General features: G+C 37.5%; 16 non-coding genes across 16 annotated transcripts; all 16 read left to right on the forward strand.

The window, feature by feature from the left end:
* The first annotated feature begins 115 nt into the window (after positions 1–115).
* On the forward strand, positions 116–197 carry trnas-gcu (transfer RNA serine (anticodon GCU)). The gene has a single exon. It is a non-coding gene; the product is annotated as a tRNA-Ser (tRNA).
* A 544-nt stretch (positions 198–741) lies between these two features.
* On the forward strand, positions 742–823 carry trnas-gcu (transfer RNA serine (anticodon GCU)). Its single transcript has one exon. It is a non-coding gene; the product is annotated as a tRNA-Ser (tRNA).
* A 535-nt stretch (positions 824–1358) lies between these two features.
* On the forward strand, positions 1359–1440 carry trnas-gcu (transfer RNA serine (anticodon GCU)). The gene has a single exon. It is a non-coding gene; the product is annotated as a tRNA-Ser (tRNA).
* Positions 1441–1985: 545 nt separating this feature from the next.
* On the forward strand, positions 1986–2067 carry trnas-gcu (transfer RNA serine (anticodon GCU)). Its single transcript has one exon. It is a non-coding gene; the product is annotated as a tRNA-Ser (tRNA).
* A 360-nt stretch (positions 2068–2427) lies between these two features.
* Positions 2428–2509, forward strand: trnas-gcu (transfer RNA serine (anticodon GCU)). The gene has a single exon. It is a non-coding gene; the product is annotated as a tRNA-Ser (tRNA).
* A 543-nt stretch (positions 2510–3052) lies between these two features.
* On the forward strand, positions 3053–3134 carry trnas-gcu (transfer RNA serine (anticodon GCU)). The gene has a single exon. It is a non-coding gene; the product is annotated as a tRNA-Ser (tRNA).
* Positions 3135–3669: 535 nt separating this feature from the next.
* Positions 3670–3751, forward strand: trnas-gcu (transfer RNA serine (anticodon GCU)). Its single transcript has one exon. It is a non-coding gene; the product is annotated as a tRNA-Ser (tRNA).
* A 536-nt stretch (positions 3752–4287) lies between these two features.
* trnas-gcu (transfer RNA serine (anticodon GCU)) lies at positions 4288–4369 on the forward strand. Its single transcript has one exon. It is a non-coding gene; the product is annotated as a tRNA-Ser (tRNA).
* Positions 4370–4942: 573 nt separating this feature from the next.
* On the forward strand, positions 4943–5024 carry trnas-gcu (transfer RNA serine (anticodon GCU)). Its single transcript has one exon. It is a non-coding gene; the product is annotated as a tRNA-Ser (tRNA).
* Positions 5025–5857: 833 nt separating this feature from the next.
* trnas-gcu (transfer RNA serine (anticodon GCU)) lies at positions 5858–5939 on the forward strand. The gene has a single exon. It is a non-coding gene; the product is annotated as a tRNA-Ser (tRNA).
* Positions 5940–6481: 542 nt separating this feature from the next.
* On the forward strand, positions 6482–6563 carry trnas-gcu (transfer RNA serine (anticodon GCU)). Its single transcript has one exon. It is a non-coding gene; the product is annotated as a tRNA-Ser (tRNA).
* Positions 6564–7086: 523 nt separating this feature from the next.
* On the forward strand, positions 7087–7168 carry trnas-gcu (transfer RNA serine (anticodon GCU)). Its single transcript has one exon. It is a non-coding gene; the product is annotated as a tRNA-Ser (tRNA).
* A 535-nt stretch (positions 7169–7703) lies between these two features.
* On the forward strand, positions 7704–7785 carry trnas-gcu (transfer RNA serine (anticodon GCU)). Its single transcript has one exon. It is a non-coding gene; the product is annotated as a tRNA-Ser (tRNA).
* Positions 7786–8316: 531 nt separating this feature from the next.
* On the forward strand, positions 8317–8398 carry trnas-gcu (transfer RNA serine (anticodon GCU)). Its single transcript has one exon. It is a non-coding gene; the product is annotated as a tRNA-Ser (tRNA).
* A 542-nt stretch (positions 8399–8940) lies between these two features.
* trnas-gcu (transfer RNA serine (anticodon GCU)) lies at positions 8941–9022 on the forward strand. The gene has a single exon. It is a non-coding gene; the product is annotated as a tRNA-Ser (tRNA).
* A 2627-nt stretch (positions 9023–11649) lies between these two features.
* Positions 11650–11731, forward strand: trnas-gcu (transfer RNA serine (anticodon GCU)). Its single transcript has one exon. It is a non-coding gene; the product is annotated as a tRNA-Ser (tRNA).
* Positions 11732–26488: the final 14757 nt, after the last annotated feature.

Raw genomic sequence — 26488 nt, forward strand, 5'->3', positions numbered from 1 at the left:
AAATGGTCATGTTATCATTATTATAGTATTGTAGGTCGAAAAAAAGTGATGAAAAAAGTCATACTATAGTATGTTGCTGTTGATAAAAGTATGGTCAGACCTTTATTTGACTGTAGATGAGGTGGCCGAGTGGTTAAGGCGATGGACTGCTAATCCATTGTGCTCTGCACGCGTGGGTTCGAATCCCATCCTTGTCGTACCAGAATTTGTTACTCTGCAGCATTTAGTTATCGACAATATAACTGACTGCATTCAGACACTCAAACATCATATCAGTTTCTCCTAGAGAACTGAACATGATGGTTATGTTGTCATTATTGTGTATACAACATTTATGTTGTCGAAAAAAAGTAATAGCATAGCATGTCGACAAAAGTGACAAAAAGTCATTGTATACTATGTCGAAAAAAAGTCATAGTATAGCATGTTGAAAAAAAGTGATAAAAAAGTCATAGTCTAGTATGTCAACAGAAGTCATAGTATATTATGTCGAAAAAACAGTAATAGTATAGCATGTCAAATAAAATGACAAAAAAGTCATAGTATACTATGTCGAAAAAATAGTCATAGTATAGCATGTCGAAAAAAAGTGATAAAAAAGTCTTAGAAGTCAGAAGTCAGAGAAATGGTCATGTTATCATTATTATAGTATTGTAGGTCGAAAAAAAGTGATGAAAAAAGTCATACTATAGTATGTTGCTGTTGATAAAAGTAAAATGGTCAGACCTTTATTTGACTGTAGATGAGGTGGCCGAGTGGTTAAGGCGATGGACTGCTAATCCATTGTGCTCTGCACGCGTGGGTTCGAATCCCATCCTCGTCGTACCAGAATTTGTTACTCTGCAGCATTTAGTTATCGACAATATAACTGACTGCATTCAGACACTCAAACATCATATCAGTTTCTCCTAGAGAACTGAACATGATGGTTATGTTGTCATTATTGTGTATACAACATTTATGTTGTCGAAAAAAAGTAATAGCATAGCATGTCGACAAAAGTGACAAAAAAGTCATTGTATACTATGTCGAAAAAAAGTCATAGTATAGCATGTTGAAAAAAAGTGATAAAAAAGTCATAGTCTAGTATGTCAACAGAAGTCATAGTATATTATGTCGAAAAAACAGTAATAGTATAGCATGTCAAATAAAATGACAAAAAAGTCATAGTATACTATGTCGAAAAAATAGTCATAGTATAGCATGTCGAAAAAAAAGTGATAAAAAAGTCTTAGAAGTCAGAGAAATGGTCATGTTATCATTATTATAGTATTGTAGGTCGAAAAAAGTGATGAAAAAAGTCATACTATAGTATGTTGCTGTTGATAAAAGTATGGTCAGACCTTTATTTGACTGTAGATGAGGTGGCCGAGTGGTTAAGGCGATGGACTGCTAATCCATTGTGCTCTGCACGCGTGGGTTCGAATCCCATCCTCGTCGTACCAGAATTTGTTACTCTGCAGCATTTAGTTATCGACAATATAACTGACTGCATTCAGACACTCAAACATCATATCAGTTTCTCCTAGAGAACTGAACATGATGGTTATGTTGTCATTATTGTGTATACAACATTTATGTTGTCGAAAAAAAGTAATAGCATAGCATGTCGACAAAAGTGACAAAAAAGTCATTGTATACTATGTCGAAAAAAAGTCATAGTATAGCATGTTGAAAAAAAGTGATAAAAAAGTCATAGTCTAGTATGTCAACAGAAGTCATAGTATATTATGTCGAAAAACAGTAATAGTATAGCATGTCAAATAAAATGACAAAAAAGTCATAGTATACTATGTCGAAAAATAGTCATAGTATAGCATGTCGAAAAAAAGTGATAAAAAAGTCTTAGAAGTCAGAGAAATGGTCATGTTATCATTATTATAGTATTGTAGGTCGAAAAAAGTGATGAAAAAGTCATACTATAGTATGTTGCTGTTGATAAAAGTAAAAAAAAAAAAAAATGGTCAGACCCTTATTTGACTGTAGATGAGGTGGCCGAGTGGTTAAGGTGATGGACTGCTAATCTATTGTGCTCTGCACGCGTGGGTTCGAATCCCATCCTCGTCGTACCAAAATCGACAATATAACTGACTGCATTCAAACACTCAAACATCATATCAGTTTCTCCTAGAGAACTGAACATGATGGTCTTGTTGTCTTTATTATAGTATAGTAGGTCGAAAAATGTCATAAAAAAGTCATAGTCTAGTATGTCGAAAAAAGTGACAAAAAAGTCATAGTATACTATGTCGAAAAAAGTCATAGTATAGCATGTCGAAAAAAAGTGATAAAAAAGTCTTAGAAGTCAGAGAAATTGTCATGTTTTCATTAGTATAGTATTGTAGGTCGAAAAAAGTGATGTAAAAGTCATAGTATAGTATGTTGCTGTTGATAAAAAGTAAATGGTCAGACCCTTATTTGACTGTAGATGAGGTGGCCGAGTGGTTAAGGCGATGGACTGCTAATCCATTGGGCTTTGCACGCGTGGGTTCGAATCCCATCCTCGTCGTACCAGAATTTGTTACTCTGCAGCATTTAGTTATCGACAATATAACTGACTGCATTCAGACACTCAAACATCATATCAGTTTCTCCTAGAGAACTGAACATGATGGTTATGTTGTCATTATTGTGTATACAACATTTATGTTGTCGAAAAAAAGTAATAGCATAGCATGTCGACAAAAGTGACAAAAAGTCATTGTATACTATGTCGAAAAAAAGTCATAGTATAGCATGTTGAAAAAAAGTGATAAAAAGTCATAGTCTAGTATGTCAACAGAAGTCATAGTATATTATGTCGAAAAACAGTAATAGTATAGCATGTCAAATAAAATGACAAAAAAGTCATAGTATACTATGTCAAAAAATAGTCATAGTATAGCATGTCGAAAAAAAGTGATAAAAAAGTCTTAGAAGTCAGAGAAATGGTCATGTTATCATTATTATAGTATTGTAGGTCGAAAAAAGTGATGAAAAAGTCATACTATAGTATGTTGCAGTTGATAAAAGTAAAAAAAAAAAAAAATGGTCAGACCTTTATTTGACTGTAGATGAGGTGGCCGAGTGGTTAAGGCGATGGACTGCTAATCCATTGTGCTCTGCACGCGTGGGTTCGAATCCCATCCTTGTCGTACCAGAATTTGTTACTCTGCAGCATTTAGTTATCGACAATATAACTGACTGCATTCAGACACTCAAACATCATATCAGTTTCTCCTAGAGAACTGAACATGATGGTTATGTTGTCATTATTGTGTATACAACATTTATGTTGTCGAAAAAAGTAATAGCATAGCATGTCGACAAAAGTGACAAAAAAGTCATTGTATACTATGTCGAAAAAAAGTCATAGTATAGCATGTTGAAAAAAAGTGATAAAAAAAGTCATAGTCTAGTATGTCAACAGAAGTCATAGTATATTATGTCGAAAAACAGTAATAGTATAGCATGTCAAATAAAATGACAAAAAAGTCATAGTATACTATGTCGAAAAAATAGTCATAGTATAGCATGTCGAAAAAAAAGTGATAAAAAAGTCTTAGAAGTCAGAGAAATGGTCATGTTATCATTATTATAGTATTGTAGGTCGAAAAAAAGTGATGAAAAAGTCATACTATAGTATGTTGCTGTTGATAAAAGTAATGGTCAGACCTTTATTTGACTGTAGATGAGGTGGCCGAGTGGTTAAGGCGATGGATTGCTAATCCATTGTGCTCTGCAGGCGTGGGTTCGAATCCCATCCTCGTCGTACCAGAATTTGTTACTCTGCAGCATTTAGTTATCGACAATATAACTGACTGCATTCAGACACTCAAACATCATATCAGTTTCTCCTAGAGAACTGAACATGATGGTTATGTTGTCATTATTGTGTATACAACATTTATGTTGTCGAAAAAAAGTAATAGCATAGCATGTCGACAAAAGTGACAAAAGTCATTGTATACTATGTCGAAAAAAAGTCATAGTATAGCATGTTGAAAAAAGTGATAAAAAAGTCATAGTCTAGTATGTCAACAGAAGTCATAGTATATTATGTCGAAAAAACAGTAATAGTATAGCATGTCAAATAAAATGACAAAAAAGTCATAGTATACTATGTCGAAAAAATAGTCATAGTATAGCATGTCGAAAAAAAAGTGATAAAAAAAGTCTTAGAAGTCAGAGAAATGGTCATGTTATCATTATTATAGTATTGTAGGTCGAAAAAAGTGATGAAAAAGTCATACTATAGTATGTTGCTGTTGATAAAAGTAAAAATGGTCAGACCTTTATTTGACTGTAGATGAGGTGGCCGAGTGGTTAAGGCGATGGACTGCTAATCCATTGTGCTCTGCACGCGTGGGTTTGAATCCCATCCTCGTCGTACCAGAATTTGTTACTCTGCAGCATTTAGTTATCGACAATATAACTGACTGCATTCAGACACTCAAACATCATATCAGTTTCTCCTAGAGAACTGAACATGATGGTTATGTTGTCATTATTGTGTATACAACATTTATGTTGTCGAAAAAAGTAATAGCATAGCATGTCGACAAAAGTGACAAAAAAGTCATTGTATACTATGTCGAAAAAAGTCATAGTATAGCATGTTGAAAAAAGTGATAAAAAAGTCATAGTCTAGTATGTCAACAGAAGTCATAGTATATTATGTCGAAAAACAGTAATAGTATAGCATGTCAAATAAAATGACAAAAAAGTCATAGTATACTATGTCGAAAAATAGTCATAGTATAGCATGTCGAAAAAAAGTGATAAAAAAGTCTTAGAAGTCAGAGAAATCGTCATGTTATCATTATTATAGTATTGTACGTCGAAAACAGTGATGAAAAAGTCATACTATAGTATGTCGAAAAAAAGTGATTAAAAAGTCATGGTGTAGTATGTTGAAAAAAGTAAAAAGAAAAAAGAAATGGTCAGTCCTTTAGTTGATGTAGACGAGGTGGCCGAGTGGTTAAGGCGATGGACTGCTAATCCATTGTGCTCTGCATGCGTGGGTTCGAATCCCATCCTTGTCGTACCAAAATCGACAATATAACTGACTGCATTCAAACACTCAAACATCATATCAGTTTCTCCTAGAGAACTGAACATGATTGTTATGTTGTCATCATTATAGTATAGTAGGTCGAAAAATGTCATAAAAAAGTCATAGTCTAGTATGTCGAAAAAAGTAATAGTATAGCATGTCGAAAAAAGTGACAAAAAAGTCATAGTATACTATGTCGAAAAAAGTCATAGCATAGCATTTCGAAAAAAAGTGATAAAAAAGTCGTAGAAGTCAGAGAAATGGTCATGTTATCATTAGTATAGTATTGTAGGTCGAAAAAATTATTAAAAATTCATGGTGTAGTATGTTGAAAAAAGTAAAGTATAGTATTTAAAAAATAGTCATAGTATAGTAGGTCGAAAAAAGTGATTAAAAAGTCATGGTTTAGTATGTCAAAAGAAGTCATAGTATATTATGTCGAAAAAAGTAACAGTATAGCATGTCGAAAAAAGTGACAAAAAAGTCATAGTATACTATGTCGAAAAAAAGTGATAAAAAAGTCTTAGAAGTCAGAGAAATTGTCATGTTATCATTATTATAGTATAGTAGGTTGAACAAAGTGATGCAAAAGTCATAGTATAGTATGTCGAAAAAAGTGATTAAAAAGTCATGGTCTAGTATGTCGAAAGAAGTCATAGTATATTATGTCGAAAAAAGTAACAGTATAGCATGTCGAAAAAAGTGACAAAAAAGTAATTGTATACTATGTCGAAAAAAAGTGATAAAAAAGTCTTACTATAGTATGTTGCTGTTGATAAAAGTAAAAAAAAAAAAAAATGGTCAGACCTTTATTTGACTGTAGATGAGGTGGCCGAGTGGTTAAGGCGATGGACTGCTAATCTATTGTGCTCTGCACGCGTGGGTTCGAATCCCATCCTCGTCGTACCAAAATTTGTTACTCCCCAGCATTTAGTTATCGACAATATAACTGACTGCATTCAGACACTCAAACATCATATCAGTTTCTCCTAGAGAACTGAACATGATGGTTATGTTGTCATTATTGTGTATACAACATTTATGTTGTCGAAAAAAGTAATAGCATAGCATGTCGACAAAAGTGACAAAAAAGTCATTGTATACTATGTCGAAAAAAGTCATAGTATAGCATGTTGAAAAAAGTGATAAAAAAGTCATAGTCTAGTATGTCAACAGAAGTCATAGTATATTATGTCGAAAAACAGTAATAGTATAGCATGTCAAATAAAATGACAAAAAAGTCATAGTATACTATGTCAAAAAATAGTCATAGTATAGCATGTCGAAAAAAAGTGATAAAAAAGTCTTAGAAGTCAGAGAAATGGTCATGTTATCATTATTATAGTATTGTAGGTCGAAAAAAGTGATGAAAAAGTCATACTATAGTATGTTGCTGTTGATAAAAGTAAAAAAAAAAAAAAATGGTCAGACCTTCATTTGACTGTAGATGAGGTGGCCGAGTGGTTAAGGCGATGGACTGCTAATCCATTGTGCTCTGCATGCGTGGGTTCGAATCCCATCCTTGTCGTACCAGAATTTGTTACTCTGCAGCATTTAGTTATCGACAATATAACTGACTGCATTCAGACACTCAAACATCATATCAGTTTCTCCTAGAGAACTGAACATGATGGTTATGATGTCATTATTGTGTATACAACATTTATGTTGTCGAAAAAAGTAATAGCATAGCATGTCGACAAAAGTGACAAAAGTCATTGTATACTATGTCGAAAAAAAGTCATAGTATAGCATGTTGAAAAAAGTGATAAAAAGTCATAGTCTAGTATGTCAACAGAAGTCATAGTATATTATGTCGAAAAAACAGTAATAGTATAGCATGTCAAATAAAATGACAAAAGTCATAGTATACTATGTCGAAAAATAGTCATAGTATAGCATGTCGAAAAAAAGTGATAAAAAGTCTTAGAAGTCAGAGAAATGGTCATGTTATCATTATTATAGTATTGTAGGTCGAAAAAGTGATGAAAAAGTCATACTATAGTATGTTGCTGCTGATAAAAGTATGGTCAGACCTTTATTTGACTGTAGATGAGGTGGCCGAGTGGTTAAGGCGATGGACTGCTAATCCATTGTGCTCTGCACGCGTGGGTTCGAATCCCATCCTCGTCGTACCAGAATTTGTTACTCTGCAGCATTTAGTTATCGACAATATAACTGACTGCATTCAGACACTCAAACATCATATCAGTTTCTCCTAGAGAGCTGAACATGATGGTTATGTTGTCATTATTGTGTATACAACATTTATGTTGTCAAAAAAGTAATAGCATAGCATGTCGACAAAAGTGACAAAAGTCATTGTATACTATGTCGAAAAAGTCATAGTATAGCATGTTGAAAAAAAGTGATAAAAAGTCATAGTCTAGTATGTCAACAGAAGTCATAGTATATTATGTCGAAAAACAGTAATAGTATAGCATGTCAAATAAAATGACAAAAGTCATAGTATACTATGTCGAAAAAATAGTCATAGTATAGCATGTCGAAAAAAGTGATAAAAGTCTTAGAAGTCAGAGAAATGGTCATGTTATCATTATTATAGTATTGTAGGTCGAAAAAAAGTGATGAAAAAGTCATACTATAGTATGTTGCTGTTGATAAAAGTAAAAAAAAAAAAAAATGGTCAGACCTTTATTTGACTGTAGATGAGGTGGCCGAGTGGTTAAGGCGATGGACTGCTAATCCATTGTGCTCTGCACGCGTGGGTTCGAATCCCATCCTCGTCGTACCAGAATTTGTTACTCTGCAGCATTTAGTTATCGACAATATAACTGACTGCATTCAGACACTCAAACATCATATCAGTTTCTCCTAGAGAACTGAACATGATGGTTATGATGTCATTATTGTGTATACAACATTTATGTTGTCGAAAAAAAGTAATAGCATAGCATGTCGACAAAAGTGACAAAAAGTCATTGTATACTATGTCGAAAAAAGTCATAGTATAGCATGTTGAAAAAAGTGATAAAAAAGTCATAGTCTAGTATGTCAACAGAAGTCATAGTATATTATGTCGAAAAACAGTAATAGTATAGCATGTCAAATAAAATGACAAAAAAGTCATAGTATACTATGTCGAAAAATAGTCATAGTATAGCATGTCGAAAAAAAAGTGATAAAAAAGTCTTAGAAGTCAGAGAAATGGTCATGTTATCATTATTATAGTATTGTAGGTCGAAAAAAAGTGATGAAAAAAGTCATACTATAGTATGTTGCTGTTGATAAAAGTATGGTCAGACCTTTATTTGACTGTAGATGAGGTGGCCGAGTGGTTAAGGCGATGGACTGCTAATCCATTGTGCTCTGCACGCGTGGGTTCGAATCCCATCCTCGTCGTACCAGAATTTGTTACTCTGCAGCATTTAGTTATCGACAATATAACTGACTGCATTCAGACACTCAAACATCATATCAGTTTCTCCTAGAGAACTGAACATGATGGTTATGTTGTCATTATTGTGTATACAACATTTATGTTGTCGAAAAAAGTAATAGCATAGCATGTCGACAAAAGTGACAAAAAAGTCATTGTATACTATGTCGAAAAAAGTCATAGTATAGCATGTTGAAAAAAGTGATAAAAAAGTCATAGTCTAGTATGTCAACAGAAGTCATAGTATATTATGTCGAAAAACAGTAATAGTATAGCATGTCAAATAAAATGACAAAAAAGTCATAGTATACTATGTCGAAAAATAGTCATAGTATAGCATGTCGAAAAAAAGTGATAAAAAAGTCTTAGAAGTCAGAGAAATGGTCATGTTATCATTATTATAGTATTGTAGGTCGAAAAAAGTGATGAAAAAGTCATACTATAGTATGTTGCTGTTGATAAAAGTAAAAAAAAAAAAAAATGGTCAGACCTTTATTTGACTGTAGATGAGGTGGCCGAGTGGTTAAGGCGATGGACTGCTAATCCATTGTGATCTGCACGCGTGGGTTCGAATCCCATCCTCGTCGTACCAAAATTTGTCACTCCCCAGCATTTACGTTTACTTTTTTCAACATACTATACTATTACTTTTTCATCATTTTAAATCATCAAGATAAAAAAGTCTTAGAAGTCAGAGAAATCGTCATGTTATCATTATTATAGTATTGTACGTCGAAATGAGGTGGCCGAGTGGTTAAGGCGATGGACTGCTAATCCATTGTGCTCTGCATGCGTGGGTTTGAATCCCATCCTTGTCGTACCAGAATTTGTTACTCTGCAGCATTTAGTTATCGACAATATAACTGACTGCATTCAGACACTCAAACATCATATCAGTTTCTGCTAGAGAACTGAACATGATGGTTATGTTGTCATTATTGTGTATACAACATTTATGTTGTCGAAAAAAGTAATAGCATAGCATGTCGACAAAAGTGACAAAAAAGTCATTGTATACTATGTCGAAAAAAGTCATAGTATACTATGTCGAAAAAAAGTGATAAAAAAAGTCGTAGAAGTCAGAGAAATTGTCATGTTATCATTAGTATAGTATTGTAGGTCGAAAAAAGTGATGAAAAAGTCATATTATACTATGTCGAAAAAAGTCATAGTATACTATGTCGAAAAAAGTCATAGCATAGCATGTCGAAAAAAGTGACAAAAAAGTCATAGCATACTATGTCGAAAAAAGTCATAGTATAGCATTTCGAAAAAAAGTGATAAAAAAGTCGTAGAAGTCAGAGAAATTGTCATGTTATCATTAGTATAGTATTGTAGGTCGAAAAAAGTGATGTAAAAGTCATAGTATAGTGTGTCGAAAAAATGATTAAAAAGTCATGGTGTACTATGTTGAAAAAAGTAAAGTATAGTATTTAAAAAATAGTCATAGTATAGTAGGTCGAAAAAAGTGATGAAAAATTCGTATAGTATAGTATATCGCCTAAAAAGTTATTAAAAATATTTGTTACTCTCCAGCATTTACTTATGGACAATATAACTGACTCCATTCAAACACTCAAACATGATATCAGTTTCTCCCAGAGAACTGAACATGATGGTCATGTTGTCTTTATTATAGTATACTAGGTCGAAAAATGTCATAAAAAAGTAATAGTATAGCATGTCGAAAAAAGTGACAAAAAAGTCATAGTATACTATGTCGAAAAAAAGTGATAAAAAAGTCGTAGAAGTCAGAGAAATTGTCATGTTATTAGTATAGTATTGTAGGTCGAAAAAAGTGATGAAAAAGTCATAGTATACTATGTCGAAAAAAGTCATATTATAGCATGTCGAAAAAAAAGTGATAAAAAAGTCGTAGAAGTCAGAGAAATTGTCATGTTATCATTAGTATAGTATTGTAGGTCGAAAAAAGTGATGTAAAAGTCATAGTATAGTGTGTCGAAAAAAGTGACAAAAAAGTCATAGTATACTATGTCGAAAAAAGTCATTGTATACTATGTCGAAAAAAAGTGATAAAAAAGTCTTAGAAGTCAGAGAAATTGTCATGTTATCATTAGTATAGTATTGTAGGTCGAAAAAAGTGATGAAAAAGTCATAGTATACTATGTCGAAAAAAGTCATAGTATACTATGTCGAAAAAAGTCATAGGATAGCATGTCGAAAAAAGTGACAAAAAAGTCATAGTATACTATGTCGAAAAAAGTGACAAAAAAGTCATAGTATACTATGTCGAAAAAAGTCATAGTATAGCATTTCGAAAAAAAGTGATAAAAAAGTCGTAGAAGTCAGAGAAATTGTCATGTTATCATTAGTATAGTATTGTAGGTCGAAAAAAGTGATGTAAAAGTCATAGTATAGTGTGTTGAAAAAATTATTAAAAAGTCATGGTGTAGTATGTTGAAAAAAGTAAAGTATAGTATTTAAAAAATAGTCATAGTATAGTAGGTCGAAAAAAGTGATGAAAAATTCGTATAGTATAGTATATCGCCTAAAAAGTTATTAAAAATATATATATAATAAAATATTTGTTACTCTCCAGCATTTACTTATGGACAATATAACTGACTCCATTCAAACACTCAAACATGATATCAGTTTCTCCCAGAGAACTGAACATGATGGTCATGTTGTCTTTATTATAGTATACTAGGTCGAAAAATGTCATAAAAAAGTAATAGTATAGCATGTCGAAAAAAGTGACAAAAAAGTCATTGTATACTATGTCGAAAAAAAGTGATAAAAAAGTCGTAGAAGTCAGAGAAATTGTCATGTTATCATTAGTATAGTATTGTAGGTCGAAAAAAGTGATGTAAAAGTCATAGTATAGTGTGTCGAAAAAATGATTAAAAAGTCATGGTGTAGTATGTTGAAAAAAGTAAAGTATAGTATTTAAAAAATAGTCATAGTATAGTAGGTCGAAAAAAGTGATGAAAAATTCGTATAGTATAGTATATCGCATAAAAAGTTATTAAAAATATATTATATATATAAAAAAATATTTGTTACTCTCCAGCATTTACTTATGGACAATATAACTGACTCCATTCAAACACTCAAACATGATATCAGTTTCTCCCAGAGAACTGAACATGATGGTCATGTTGTCTTTATTATAGTATAGTAGGTCGACTATAGTATGTCGCTGTTGATAAAAGTAAAAAAAAATAAATGGTCAGACTTTTAGTTGACTGTAGACGAGGTGGCCGAGTGGTTGAGGCGATGGACTGCTAATCCATTGTGCTTTGCACGTGTGGGTTTGAATCCCATCCTCGTCGTACCAGAATTTGTTACTCTCCAGCATTTACTTATCGACAATATAACTGACTGCGTTCAAAAACTCAAACATGATATCAGTTTCTCCCAGAGAACTGGTCATGTTGTCATTATTATAGTATAGTAAGTCGAAAAATGTCAGAAAAAAGTCATAGTCTAGTATGTCGAAAGAAGTCATAGTATATTATGTCGAAAAAAGTAATAGTATAGCATGTCGAAAAAAGTGATAAAAAAGTCTTAGAAGTCAGATAAATCGTCATGTTATCATTATTATAGTATTGTAGGTCGAAAAAAGTGATGAAAAAGTCATAGTTTAGCATGTTGAAAAAAAGTGATAAAAAAGTCATAGTTTATCATGTCGAAAAAAAGTGATAAAGAAGTCATAGTATAGCGTGTTGAAAAAAAGTGATAAAAAAGTCTTAGAAGTCAGAGAAAAAAGTAAAAAAAAAAAGGCTAAGTATAGTATTGAAAAAATAGTCATAGTCTAGTATGTCGAAAAAAGTCATAGTATAGTATGTTAGAAAAGTGATGAAAAATGTATGGTATAGTACGTCAAAGAAAGTCTGGAAGAACATGCTAACTGTTTTTAGGTACCCCCTCAAAAATGAGATGATTCATCCCAAGGGGTCATCCTTCTAATAAATACTTTGAGACTCCACACAAAAAGGTCCAGCCCAGATTGGAACCAAGGGTCAGAGTGTGCAGTTCCTAATTGCTGGTGCTATTTGGAGGAGGGCTAACCATGCCACTGAATAAACTATGTCGGAAACAGTCATAAAATAGTATGTCGAAAAAATTCAAAGTACAAAGTAAGAACAGTGGCAATTATAGTAACATTAAAGATAATAAAACAATGATTGATAATAATAATAGTAGTAGTGCGTCGAGCAAGTCCACAGCAGAAGCTGCAAACACAATCCAGGTGCCAAAACCGCAAGGCGAAAATGCTCAAGAACTCTGGGGAAGAAGCTCTTGAAGTTACTCTTTACCTTAGTAGTCATTTTGATGACTACTTTAACTACTATTTGAGTACTCGTTTGTACATAGTCACAGTACTTGAGGGCAGTTTTGGCTATTCTACCCAGAAAGACCAAAGACAAACGTTTAGAGAAATGACATGAATGGTAATAAAATAGACAGCACCTGTCCTTACAACTGTCCACCTATTGTGCTGTGTTTTCATTGAAACACTCAGAGAGGCAACGCTCTGAGTATTTTACATTTCAGTCTGCTGCTGTGGATGGTAATAAATCATGTCTCCATCTCCTCTTAGAAGGCTCCAGACACTTTAATCATCCCATATACTTGTGTGTTTAGCCATAATAATTTGGCTCTATCATGCAAGGACAGTCCTGCCTGTGATTTATGTGTGTGAGTGTGAGAGAGAGCGGAGGAAGGCGAACCGGAACATAGCCACGCCACTGCTGCTGTTTGGGCTTGTTTTTCACTTCCTCCAATCTTTTGTCACAGTGTCTATTATATATCTGTTCATTTCCTCATCCTGTTTCCCCCTCTGTCTCCGCCAAAGCAGACGTCCATATGTTGCTCTGTGTTCAGTATAGAAGAAAGACAATATTGTACTTTACTATACTTATTATACAGTATTCTACAGTTCTATAGTACAGTATACTATATCATACTACACTATAGGGTATGTAGAAACTCATAATGTAATGTAAAAGTGGGTATAATGTAAACTACATTATAATAAAAATGATAAAGTAATAATCCCTCTATCAATTTTCTGCTGCTTATCCAAGGCCGGGTCGCAGTGGCAGCAGACTAAGTAGTCCAGGTGCCCCTCTCATCAGCAACATTTTCCAGTTACTCCTTGGGAATCCTGAGGCGTTCCCAGGCCAGTTGAGCTATATCATCCCTCCAGCGTGTTCTGGGACTACCTCAGGGTCTCCTACAGATTGGACATACCCAAAACCTCCAAAGGAAGGCCCCAGGATGCATCCTGATCAAATGACTTAACCAGATCAACTGGCTGCCTTTAACGTGGAGCTGCATCTTTACTCTGAGCTCTTCAGCCTATCTTTAAGGCTGAGCCCCAGTCGCCCTAAAAAGGAAACTCATGTCTGCCGCTTGTATCCACAGCTCATGACCATAGGTGAGGCTCGGAACATAGATTGACTGGTAAATTGAAAGCTTTGTCCTCTGGGTCAGCTTCCTCTTCACCACAATGGTCTCTATTACAACGCCTGCATCACTGTTGACTCTGCTTTGCTCCTCCTGAATCTGAGGTTTGCAGGAAAGGTTTTTCCTTACATCATAGGCAGTAGTGTTGTGCAAATTCACACTTCACAAGAGCAAGCTCAAAGTTCAGTTCAGTTTCGCATTCATAGTTAACAATTAGAATTTTTTTTAAAGTTTACAGTCCCAAAAGATCGACTAGTTTAAGTCAATTTCTTCCGTTTCTTAAAACGCTGTGTGAGATATTTTCCATTTGAATCTGTACTGATTTCTTCAAAAGTCCTTCAAATATCCATATGAACGGCAACTGGTGGCTGTGTTGTCGTCTGGATTTCCATTAGCACTAGCCATGCCCAACGTTGTGTGGTCGATGCTAAATCCCACCAGATAGGCATGTGGGTAGACAGTGCTGCTAAAATACTCAAACACTAAAATGTTCAAACTCTTTTTAATGGTGTTGAAACCCAAGTGTTGACACCAGCACAGTATGCTTGTGCTATCGGGTGCAATCTAGCATCTACTGTGTTTATTATCACTTTGGGTGCCCTGAAGCACTGCCTGAGTGTCGTTGACTGTTGCAAGAGCGAACAAAGTTCATAAGTTGAAAACTGAATTATTCAGTTCACCAAAAATGTCAGCCCGTTCAATGAACGGCACTCTTTTAGCGTGTCATGTGTCATGTTTTGCTGTCCTCACCACAGGGGCACCCCGTTTTTTTTGTGAATAGTAGATAGCACCACTATAACTATAATACAATCTCATGTGACGCGTAAGAACATCAAATTTGAGTGAACATCTGTTTTAACCAATCTACTCCTCTATAATCCTGGTACTTTAGTGAAAAGAGTATTTTTTCAATTTGTTCAATGAAAATGAAAACCGAAGGCGTCAGCAAATGAAAAAGGGACAGTGACAGTACATTTATTTTTTGTTGTACCAACAGATGCTGCAATCGGCTGTAACAGGTGATGTCTCACCTCTCACTGACTGAGAGAGAAGGGAGGGAGAGCAGGGATTGAAGAGCAATCACAGAAGCGAAATGTCATATTTGCATATCTCAAAAATACATCACAGAGCAGCCATAAAGGGGCCTGTGAACACAGTTTTGCATATTGAGAGACAGTTCCACTGCTTTTCAGAGAGCGCTGTTTATGTGCAATTTTAAGAGGAAGATAAAGGTTGTATTGGAGGGAGGGAAACATATCACTCTGCCGGTGAAAACACACACGCACGCACGCACACACACACTGCCTGACGAAGCCTATGTGATGTTTGACAGAAAGGATGTTGTCCTTTGCTGGACTGCAGACAGACTGGAAACCTTTGTGTGTTTTCGGAGCTGCCAAATTATTTTCACTGGATAAACTAACATATGAAATATGCTTGGATTATATACTTGCCATGTTTCCAGCAGAACCATGTGGGTTGGATTAGTGCACATTAGTAGCCTCTGGTAAACACTGCCACTCAGGCCTAACTTCCTCTGTGAGTGGAAGTGTGTTAATGAAGAAGTCAGTGAGCCAGCTCTGTGTGACGCCAGTCATCTCTAACTTCTTTCAACCCATCTGGTTCAGTCAGACACCGCCAATATCTCAATTAAAGCTTTCCAAGACCGGTCTCACACTGAAGCCCATAAGTAGCAGCCACACTCCTCTCCAAACAACAGACCATTTTGTTTTGATTTGATTAAAATACATTCATTAATTACTGTGCGCCAAAGCTGCTGTTTGTGATTAATGAGGCAGCAACACCTAATCAGCTGGCAGATGGAAGAGCCTTATTGGCTGTCCTCCCTGTCTCACCTGACTGATTATTACTCGACTAAACTATAGCTCCTTGGACTGTGCAGTTAGCTGGTTCCAGACACTGACCATGTCTCGACACGCTCTCATCCTGGCTGATGTGATAGTGATAGTTGCTGACCCATGATAATTTGTATCTACAGCCTGGAACTGTTTAGGAGGAATCGACGGTGACAAGTCAGTGAAAACAAGTGTTGAATGTAATTATAAACTGAGTTGACATATGAAAGACCACATAAACTTTTCACTTTGTTTTTCTATTTTTTGAGATTGTTCTACAAGTACAGCCTACTGACAGAATTGACAATGCATTTGATAATTATACAACATCAAGTTTAATTTTCTGTCTTTCTACAACACAGTTATACAATTAACAATCCTGAATCCTCTCTCAGCACTGGTCAACAACATTGTCTGTTTACTTCAGCTTTACCAAGCAGCAACAAGCGGTAAACTCAACAATGACATAATGACAGCATATAAACTTGATATGGTGATATTATGTCACAGAGCAACATTAGCATTTATTTGAAGTGGTGTTTGGGTCCTCCTGATTAATGTCAGTCCAATATTCTCTCTCTTTAAGTTGTTTAATGTCTCCAGCAGCTCCTGAGGAAATATTTTTCTCTTTAGCTGCTGAATGCTCCGCTGTGTTCCCCAGCTCGTCTCTGACTGGGTCTGCTGCTGCTACAGAGTTGCAAAGTCTGTGATAATTACCTTTGGGTTTGCCACACCTTTACTATATACCAATAGTATGTGATGCCATTGTTTATATAGTCTCGCTTCACCAGACCATCCTCCAGACGCTGCGGAGGAAGGTCTGGCTAGGCTACACAGCATTCTGGGATGGGAGAAAAACGTGCTCTGGTTTATTGGCATTTCTTTAAACCAATCACAATCGTCATGGGAGGCGCTAAGCTACGCATGGTGCCACTGCTAAATAGCCTCTGGAAGGAACTTGTTTTGGTGGAACATGTGTACGTTCAAAAGTTGTTTTAGTCGTGCAACAGAAAACTCAGATTGGACAGATAGTCTAGCTAGCTGTCTGATTTTACCCTGCAGAGATCTGAGGAGCAGATAACCATAGTCCTCACAAATCCACCAGAGTTTAGAACGCCAACATAAAGAAAGAGGAAGGTAACGGACATCCGGCCGAAAAGAGGGACATCCGGCGGAATTTCGAACGGCACCAGAGCAATCCTGGAAGTGGAACATCGTGGCTATAGACTATTGTTTATATAAAGATTTGATCAGTGCAGCTTTAAATGGTCTGCTTTTTTCTTTGTTTTGTAAATCACAATTTATATAATATGTTAGGCCGCGTATATATCTAGGACATCCACATTACTTCTATTGTATTACATGGTAATATTAGAATAACAGAGGTGTAGCGATTACCTGGAAATGCTTCTGGTAGTTTCTGTGTAATTTCCATGAATCAGTGCCGCAAAATGCAAAACTGCCTGTTTCTATTGTATTACATGGTAATATTAGAATAACAGAGGTGTAGAGATTACCTGGAAATGCTTCTGGTAGTTTCTGTGTAACAACCATGAATCAGTGGTGCAACATGCAAAACTGCCTGTTTCTATTTCATTACATGGTAATCAGGGGTGGTTCTACATTGAATTACACCCAGGGCGAGACCCCCTTCGAGCGCCCCCTCCCCCCCCAAAAAAAAACAAACACAAAATTGCAGAATTTTGCAAAATTACTATATTATATTTATATAATATTATAATATATTATAACTTATACTGTCATATTTTGTGCAGAATTGTGTTCATTGTCTTTTGAAAATGTTGGAGGTGAAGATTGTGCAACTTAAAAAGTTGTAATTGCAATAGTTAAAAACTGGATTCTCTTAAGTGTTTTTCAAATGTGTGTGTGTATATATATATATATATATATATATATATATATATAAATAAATGTGCCAAAAATATATACAATCAGATAAATAAAAGTTGTACAATAATAGCAGAGAGCAACAATAATATAAAATATTAAGAATAATATACAAATAAAATATAGAAGAAATAGGCCTATTCTAAATAGCACAAATCCTTCATCACACAAATGTGAAAACACATTAAAGAGAATCTAACTGTTACACTATTGCACTAAGAACAGAAAACACAAACTAAAACTAAAACCTGACCTTTCTGGCCTTCCTTGATGCAAACTCATCAATGATGTTATCGTATGAAATCTGCTCCCCTATTGAATGCTCACGGGCACACGCCCTTTAAAAAAATAAAGTAGTCTAAAAATGTTTGCATTTCAGACGGCCGACACGAACACAAACGCCTATCAACTCGATAATAAAGCCGTAAAGTCGGCAAGGCTCTTTCAACAAGGATTGAGATGAAAAGTTTAACTGACACATAACCGCGATCAGCTTCGTGGGTGCTCAGTATTTGCGGAGCACCAACGGTATCGGCGCCTATGCTCAGCAACCCAGAGGTGAACTGTCCCCTGCTCCCCCCTCCCTTTTCCCCTTCTCATACAGCTTCTCTGTGCAGTGTGCGCACGGCACCTTCTCAGCAAGCAGGGGCGCAAATTTGCCAATTCCCCACACAGTGAAATGATAGATAATACAGTAGAAAACCGCTTCGAGGATTTCGAGTGCTCGTGCCGCCCCCCATGAGTCATAAAAAAATGTGCCCCGGGCGGCTGCCCGCTTCGCCTGTGCCAAACCGCCACTGATGGTAATATTAGATTAAACAAATCATCCAAAGGTGCAGAGAGTGCCTGAAAATGCTTCTGGTAGTTTCTGTGTAACAACTATGAATCAGTGGTGAAAAATGCAAAACTACCTGTTTCTACATGGTAATAATAGAATAACAGAGGTGCAGAGATTACCTGGAAATGCTTCTGGTAGTTGGTAATCTCTGCCCCTCTGTTATTCTAATATTACCATGACTTGTGTCTTGTACTGCATGCATGTGCAATCTGACCAGCAGCTAAACACCTTCCACCATCAAGCACTGGAGATTGTCGTAACTCAGTTTATTTGACTTAGAAAGGGTGAAACTGGGAAATGAAACACAATGACCAGTTATTTACATATTGATCACAAACATTATACAATGATAATTTCATAATTAAGACACATTTCATGGTGTGTATATATATATATATACTGTGATATATTACCCAGTTATTACTTTGGTAATTACATGTTATTACCTATATATTACCTCTTTATTATCACACTATTACCTCACTATTACGATCTTATTTAATTACGGCGTAATTTGAAGTGCTACCTACTTTTTTTATTTTTCCAAGCTTGACATCCGGATCACTCAAATATTGGATTACCTGGGAACTGAAGTCTTTGGACTCGGTTTTCTTTCCTTTTTTTTGCAGAGGTTCCTGTAATCATCCTACAAATTAAAAGTGGGAAGAAGAAAAGTTCAACATTTGAAGAATTAACATTGCCTACGATCAATTTCACATACAGTATAGTCTGTTTTCATGAACAGCAGAGTTTGGAGCAGCTTCATATGGAGTCCAGAGACTCACTTTAGTAGAAGTATACCAGAGCTGTTTGTGCCTTGGAGATTATATCCCTACCAGGGTATTGTGTCTATGCTGCACACGCTGACCTGCATCCGCTTTCAAGGTAGCTTTTGAAGGGAAAACAAATAGGTTTTCATACAGCCAAATAAACAAATGCTTAGTTTAACCGAGTGGCCTTTTGCAGGGGGCTCAGTGCCCTTATTTTTTACAATTTTCTCAGTTTTCTGAAATGTCAGCTGTCCTCTGCAAGCTGTTTATCTTAACATCTAATTCCTGTCACAGAGAGAGACAGATGGGTTACCAGCTTCACCGCTTTTTTATAGAGCAGTTATGGAGAGGTTGGCCTTTTTGGGGGTTTGAACAATGTTCTGGGAACACTCTGTCATTTCTCACTCTGTGACTTTTAGGAGCTTATGACGGATGGTTCGCCGCCTCCCGCCTCTTCCACATAAACTGAGGATGGTATCGCTCAAAGTAGGCCAGTAATGCACAAATAACCGGCAGCCATTTTAGAATAAATGCATTGCTGTGGCAGCGGGATGCGGCAGACCTTTGGGTGAACCCCAAATGGGCCTTCTGTTTCCTATTTAGCAATGCCTGTGATCTGTCATATATACATATATACAGACTGCTCTCTACCCACTACTGCCACTGAAAGCTGTTTCTGATGCTGGGAGGGAGGTGGAAGGAAGAACAGCCAGTCCACTCTGTGTTACACTGATAAAGTGGTTTGCAGATTTATATAGGGCCGATATTATATTAAAACTCAGACCCAGTCCTGGTGGTTTGATCTCCTTCCGACATAATGAAAAGTATGCAGTTTTCCAGAATACATTTTTATTCATTTTAATTCAATTCAATCTTCAACACTGAAGTTGGAAGGATGTTGGGTTTTGTGTCTGTCTGTTTGCTTATTAACACGATATCTCAGAAAGTTGGAAGAGATTTGGCTGATATGTGGTGGACGAAGCTCACAGTGCAAAGATCACTTTATTTACATTTGGTCAGGAGCCAGATCTGGGATGTCTGCCATCCTGGACAGTTTTTAGAAATAGTAATCAAGTACTATGTCATGTTTGTGAGAAAGTTTTCAAGGCTTTCCCTCTCTGAATAAAATGTGGAATGTTTTTTTTGGCAAACATAATAATGTTAAATGCTAGCACGCTAGTCTGTCAGCAGCTTCAGTGCAGAAACACTGCTATCAAGCCAAAACACGTCACATGCACACATTTATTCCCACTCATGACAGTCAAAATAGCTGTGCCATGGTCCCAAAATGTCCTTGTATCTCACTGTTGGAGTTTTGAAATGCAACTGTGAAACACAACACACTGTAGAAACAGAACAAGTCCAGGAACAGTATGTGTGATCAGTTGAGCTAACGTGGTAACATTGCTGCTTTTGTGAAGGATCAACAGAGCTGGGAAACAGGACGTTTCTCTACCTCCTTAAAGGATAAGTTCACATTTGTCAAGTCCATCTTTTATTGAGGCCTTAGATTAGCTTTAGCTGAAAGAGTAAAGAGTGGTGTGCTGGGGTATTGGTATCCAGGCTTGGTCACCAGTCTCAACAAGCTGTTAAGGGAGGCCAGCTAGGTGATCCAGGTTGGAACTGGACAGTGTCCCGATAGTGGTAGAGAGGAAGACCAGGGAAAACAACCAAAGCCGTCTTGGATAATCCTCCTCGTCCTCTCTACAATGAGCTGTGGCAGATTGGCAGCTTGTTCCTCATCCGATTCGAGGGTCTAAGGATAGAGGCTGTCATTTGTTGTAGAGATTGTGAAGCCCTTTAATGACTTGACTTGAGCTTGACTTTGTTAAAATATATATATGTTATATATTATGTCATTAAAATGTACTTAGTAAACTACGCTGTAATCTATACTATAGATACTGTTATTTAAAGATGACAAGCTTCTGAGCCCAAGATTTGCATGCAGAGATAGTTGTAGTAGATAGTAGTTGTATTTGTTGAGCCCATTAGAGAAAGCGGGGCTTAGAAAATAAAAACAATGCTTCATGAAGTTTTATTTGGCCATCACTACAACCTAGCACACTGCTGGCATAGTAGGATTTACTTTACAGACACTAACACCAAACCTTTCCGGTATATTGTAAACATTCAATTTTTAATGTTAAATTGCCGGCCATATTATCTGTTCAGAGAATTCACCAGTGTTTCTGTTGCTGCTGCCAGATGGTATTTTTATTGTTTTATCAAACAGACCTCAGATCTATTTTACCTAAATTCTACCAGCACATCCTTAAAGAGTTTTTCAGCCATTGTGTTTCTAAATGGAACCAATTTCATAACCAAAGAGCCTAGAGACATTTTTTGGCTTCAGCTACACAGCTGATTTAAGGCTTCAGAGGAAAATCCAGTTGTTGAATATTTTAGTGAACATAGAGATGCTGCATAGTCTCTAACTGCCTCCATTAGCTGTGATCACTGCAGCTTATTGGGCATCAGCAGGCTGCACTGTGGATGCAACGTGACGAGATATGAAGTGTGCTGCCTGCTGGGTGATTGATACCTGCTATCCAGGCTAGATAGAAGGAAATTGCTGTTGTTCATCTCATTTGCACTCATTGATCCATCTGAAGGCTAGAGGGAGGGAGAGGCACAGACTGAAAGAGAGATAGGAATGGTTGATGTTGCCACGCTGGATGTAGGTGGAAGTCAGCAGCAGTCCGGAGCTTTTCATTACCCACACCCTGCTTCACCTCAGCACAGTGTAGAGGCTTTCCTCTATAGGAGGGACAACACAGGGGTTTAGCAGCATTTGACTGACATGCAGTAAAAAAATGGCCGAACTTTAATGTTTGCTGATTTTATTATTTTAAGATAAGTGAAAAAAAATTGTTGTAACCCTAACCCTACAAAGTAGGAAAGAGTAAAAGAAAAAAGAAACAGTGCAGGTATAAAATTAAAAAAAATTACAAATCTAAAACAAGCGGCCGAAATGGGTTTTCTCAGGAGAGTGGCTGGTGTCTCCCTTAGAGATAGGGTGAGAAGCTCATTCATCCGTGAGGAGCTCGGAGTAGATCCGCTGCTCCTTTGTATATGTTATCAAAACCCCAATTATACTCAATACCAAAAATATAAACAAAGTTAGTTGTAATAATTCGACATCGCTCATATCTCAAGATATATATGAGAAGTCAAAGCAATAACTTAAGAATAGGCAACATATAAGAACACTGGAAATAATGACACTGGGACCATCTCCAAGACAAGACTTATCATGACATCATTTTCTAATAAACTGGTGCAAAACAGTTGACAGTAATGTGGGGCTTTCAGGGACCATCAGACCTGTTGCTAAAGACAAAAACATGTCGTCTTTTACCGCCTGGAAAACCCGAGGTCGGGCGCTGCGTGATTACTCTGGTGCCAACTTTCAAGGGCACAGAGGCAGACCACACCTGATGTTGCTAAGCAACCATTACCGTATTGTTGACATATAACATCTCCATCCAACATAAAATAGCAGCCTGCTTACCAGAAACCCCATGTTCGGGGCTGATCTTTTTCTAGGTGTTGTTTTTTGAGTGTATATTTAAAGATGGTCTGGATCCCTCCTCCCTCAACAACTACCATCCAACCTCCCCTTTCTGTCTAAAACCCTGGAACGTATCGTCGCCTCACAACTCCAAACCCATCTTCATGCCAATAACCAATTCAAACCCCTCCAATCTGGTTTTCGCCCCCTCCACAGCACAGAAACCGCTCTCCTCAAAGTCCTCAATGACCTCCTCACCTCTGCTGACACCGGTTCCCTCAACATCCTTATCCTCCTCGACCTGAGTGCAGCCTTCGATACCGTGAGCAATAACATCCTGCTCACCAGACTCAAAGACCTCGGTATCAAAGGTACTGCACTCAGCTGGCTCCGTTCCTACCTTTCCAACAGATCCCACTTCATCTCTCTCCATAACCACACCTCTGCGACAGCCACAGTCACTCAAGGCTTTCCCCAGGGCTCCGTACTCGGCCCCCTCCTCTTCATCATCTACATCCTCCCCCTTGGTCAGATACTCCGCCACTTCAACCTGGACTTCCACTGTTACGCCGATGACACCCAGATCTACCTCAGCACCAAATCCCCCCACAATCCTCCCCTCTCCCACATCAACTCCTGTCTGTCAGCTATTAAAACCTGGATGCAACACAACTTCCTCAAACTCAACAGCGATAAAACAGAATTCTTCCTCATAGGCTCCAAATCCACACTCAGCAAAATCAATAACCCCACTCTCACCATTGAGCCCCACATCCGCCATGTCATTAAAACCTCCTTCTTTCACCTCTGCAACATTGCCAAAATCAGACCCTCTCTCACACCCCCCGCTGCTGAAAGACTCATTCACGCCTTCATCTCCTCCCAACTGGACTACTGCAACTCACTTCTCCTTGGCATCAGCTCTACCTACATCAACCGACTCTAACTGGTCCAGAACGCAGCCTCCCGACTCATCACCCGCACCAAATCCTGGCACCACATCACTCCAGTCCTAAAACAACTCCACTGGCTTCCCATCTCCCACCGGATCACCTACAAAATCCTGGTCCTCACCTACAAAGCCCTCCACCATCTGGCCCCCTCATCCTCTCCCCCTACTAACCCTCACGGTCTATGATCCACCTCAGCCGGTCTCCTCTCCATCCACAAGACCAACCTCCGCAGTTTCAAGGACAGAGCCTTCTCCAGGGCAGCTCCCAGGCTCTGGAACTCCCTCCCCCAAAAGATCTGCACCTCTGAGTCCCTGACCATCTTCCAGTCCCGCCTCAAGACCCATCTCTTCACCTCTGTCTATCCGTAGCGCGCCTTCCAAACTACATTGACAACAATAGAATTGAGGGCGCAAAAAATGCAGCATGTGTCCGTGCCCTAATACAGCCTTGTATACTAATGTACTGTCCCTGCTCACAGCTGCAGAAAAAAAACAGGAAACAATTGGTCAGACAACTCCAAGAAGATCTTACAACCCCAAGAAAATATAACATTTTTGGAAAAATATTTTTGCTTAGTCCAGCATTGCTTTGTTTTAATTTTGAAATTGTGCATAAAAAAGCCCAAGGTTTGAAATGCCGAAAATGCTACTTAAAATATCGCAAAAAAGATTTGGAAACATTGGTGTGTTGGTAAAAGCAAAATGTGACACAGAAGTAGCGAATAAATGGTAGCATATATATGTATATATGTGACTTAAATGTCTCTCAAGCTTCCACTAAAGAGAAGAAAACATAATACATGAAACAAACAGAACTGTCATGTTTCCATCATGTTTTTATCATTGAACTTTGACTGGAGCTCCTCTAATGACCTCCTCTCATTGGGCGTTCCTCTTCTGCAGTGGTTTAATGGCACCCAAAGGGAGAGCTCACGGCATCAACGGTTTATTTCTTTGGACCAACTCCTATTCCTACGTTAGCAGCTCTATCTCAATGAAGCTGTAGCTAAATGCTAACATCATTATGCTTACATTTGCTAAGTGACACTAAACATAAAGTAGCCTAGGTATTTGGTCATAAACCAAGATGACAAGTTTGGAGCAACTCTAGACAGCCAGACTGGAGTTGAGGATTTGAGGTCTACCTTCGTCCATGTCTCTGGGCACTGCGTCCCCCTCCGTTCTGCAGGCCAGCTCGCTCCTCATTAAATCAGCAGTCGGTGCAGCAGTGAACAGCCTTCACACTCAGTTGACAGTTCATTTGTTTGACATTCAAAACGTGGATATAAAAGTAACACAAACTCTGTGGGGAAACGTCACGACAAGTCAGAAAATACAATCCTCTTCAGCAGTCTCTTACTGAGCTGCACCGCAACAGGTGTTCTCATTCTGAGCACCCGCTCCCTCTGCTTCACTTCCGCTGTGTGAATGTAAGCCACACCCACCCCAGCCCGGCGGCCAATAAACTAACAGCTGGATTAAATCATGACACCTGAAACAGTACAGCACAAAAACATTGTAGCAACGACAGCTTAGTACCAACGATGAAGACAAAATCAATCAAAAGTCATTACTGTTTTCTGTTGTTTGGGTTGTGATTTATACTTTGTGTGATGGGATATAATAAAGTCAAAATTTTCCACACTAAAAAGAAATATGATGTGGGCACCTGAGCACTGTGTCTTCCATGATTGAAAAGGGAATGTTTTTGAAAGCTTCACACAGCAGAGATAAATGAAACAATCGTTGGCCTAATGGTGGCAGCAAGCAGGGAAGACAGTTTGTGTACGACTCCTCAAAGTGTCCCTAAGAAAGGCCTGGTGTACCAGCAGGGACTCAGTCTTATTACACAGAGCCTTACATGGAATGTTAAGCTCGCCACAGCCTCAGCGTCTCATTGGTCCAGGAGGAGACAGAGCCACAAAGAAAGAGTGAGACTCAAACCTCTGTCTCCTCATCCTCGCCCCGCCTCATCTTCCTCCACCCGTGCAATCTCCCTAAAGCTCCCCTGCAGAACAGTGGAGGCAATATTTTGTGACAGAATCTCTCAGACTATTAGGCACCCAGAGGCACCTGTGGGAGTCTTCTCTCTCTCTCTTTCTCTACCCCTTTCTCTCTCCTCCTCCGCTCTCTCTCTCTCTCTCTCTCTCTCTCTCTCTCTCTCTCTCTCTCTCTCCTGGCAGCATAGCTGCTATCTCTTGGAGATGAACACTCACATGCTTACACATACATTTGCACAGAAGCATTCCCATTTAGATCCCCCCCCCCCAAACACACACACACACACACAGCGCCTCTGGCAACAGTAAACCCGTCTTTGCTTTATTCTGCAATCCTTCACTGCAGCAGCTCCAACAGAACAATCCGAGTGATGCATGTGTTAAAGAAACACAGAGCACATGCAGAGGGAAATTAAAGAAAGGAGGAATGAAATGATCTTAGGTGAGGAAAGCATTACATTTCATGGCTGTATGTGAAGTGAGATTAATAAAAACAAACAAAAACAGTATTAAAGTTCACCCAAATTACAAAAACAGACATCATATTTATCATATGTCTGGTATATAGTCTCGTACATAGTTTGGGTTTTATGTCCAGGATATCTCTGCTTCCACACCAGAACAGTGTAGAATTGTGTTTACAGTCAGGGGCGCTGTATAGGGGGGAAAAGTTAGGACAATTCCAAGGGCCCATGACTGACAGGGGCCCCAAAAAATAGGTAAAAACTAATAGAAAATTATTAAACCATCATCATTCAGTATATATATTTCAAATATAA

This window comes from Sander vitreus, chromosome 22, assembly GCF_031162955.1.
Source record: "Sander vitreus isolate 19-12246 chromosome 22, sanVit1, whole genome shotgun sequence".
Lineage (NCBI taxonomy): Eukaryota > Metazoa > Chordata > Actinopteri > Perciformes > Percidae > Sander > Sander vitreus.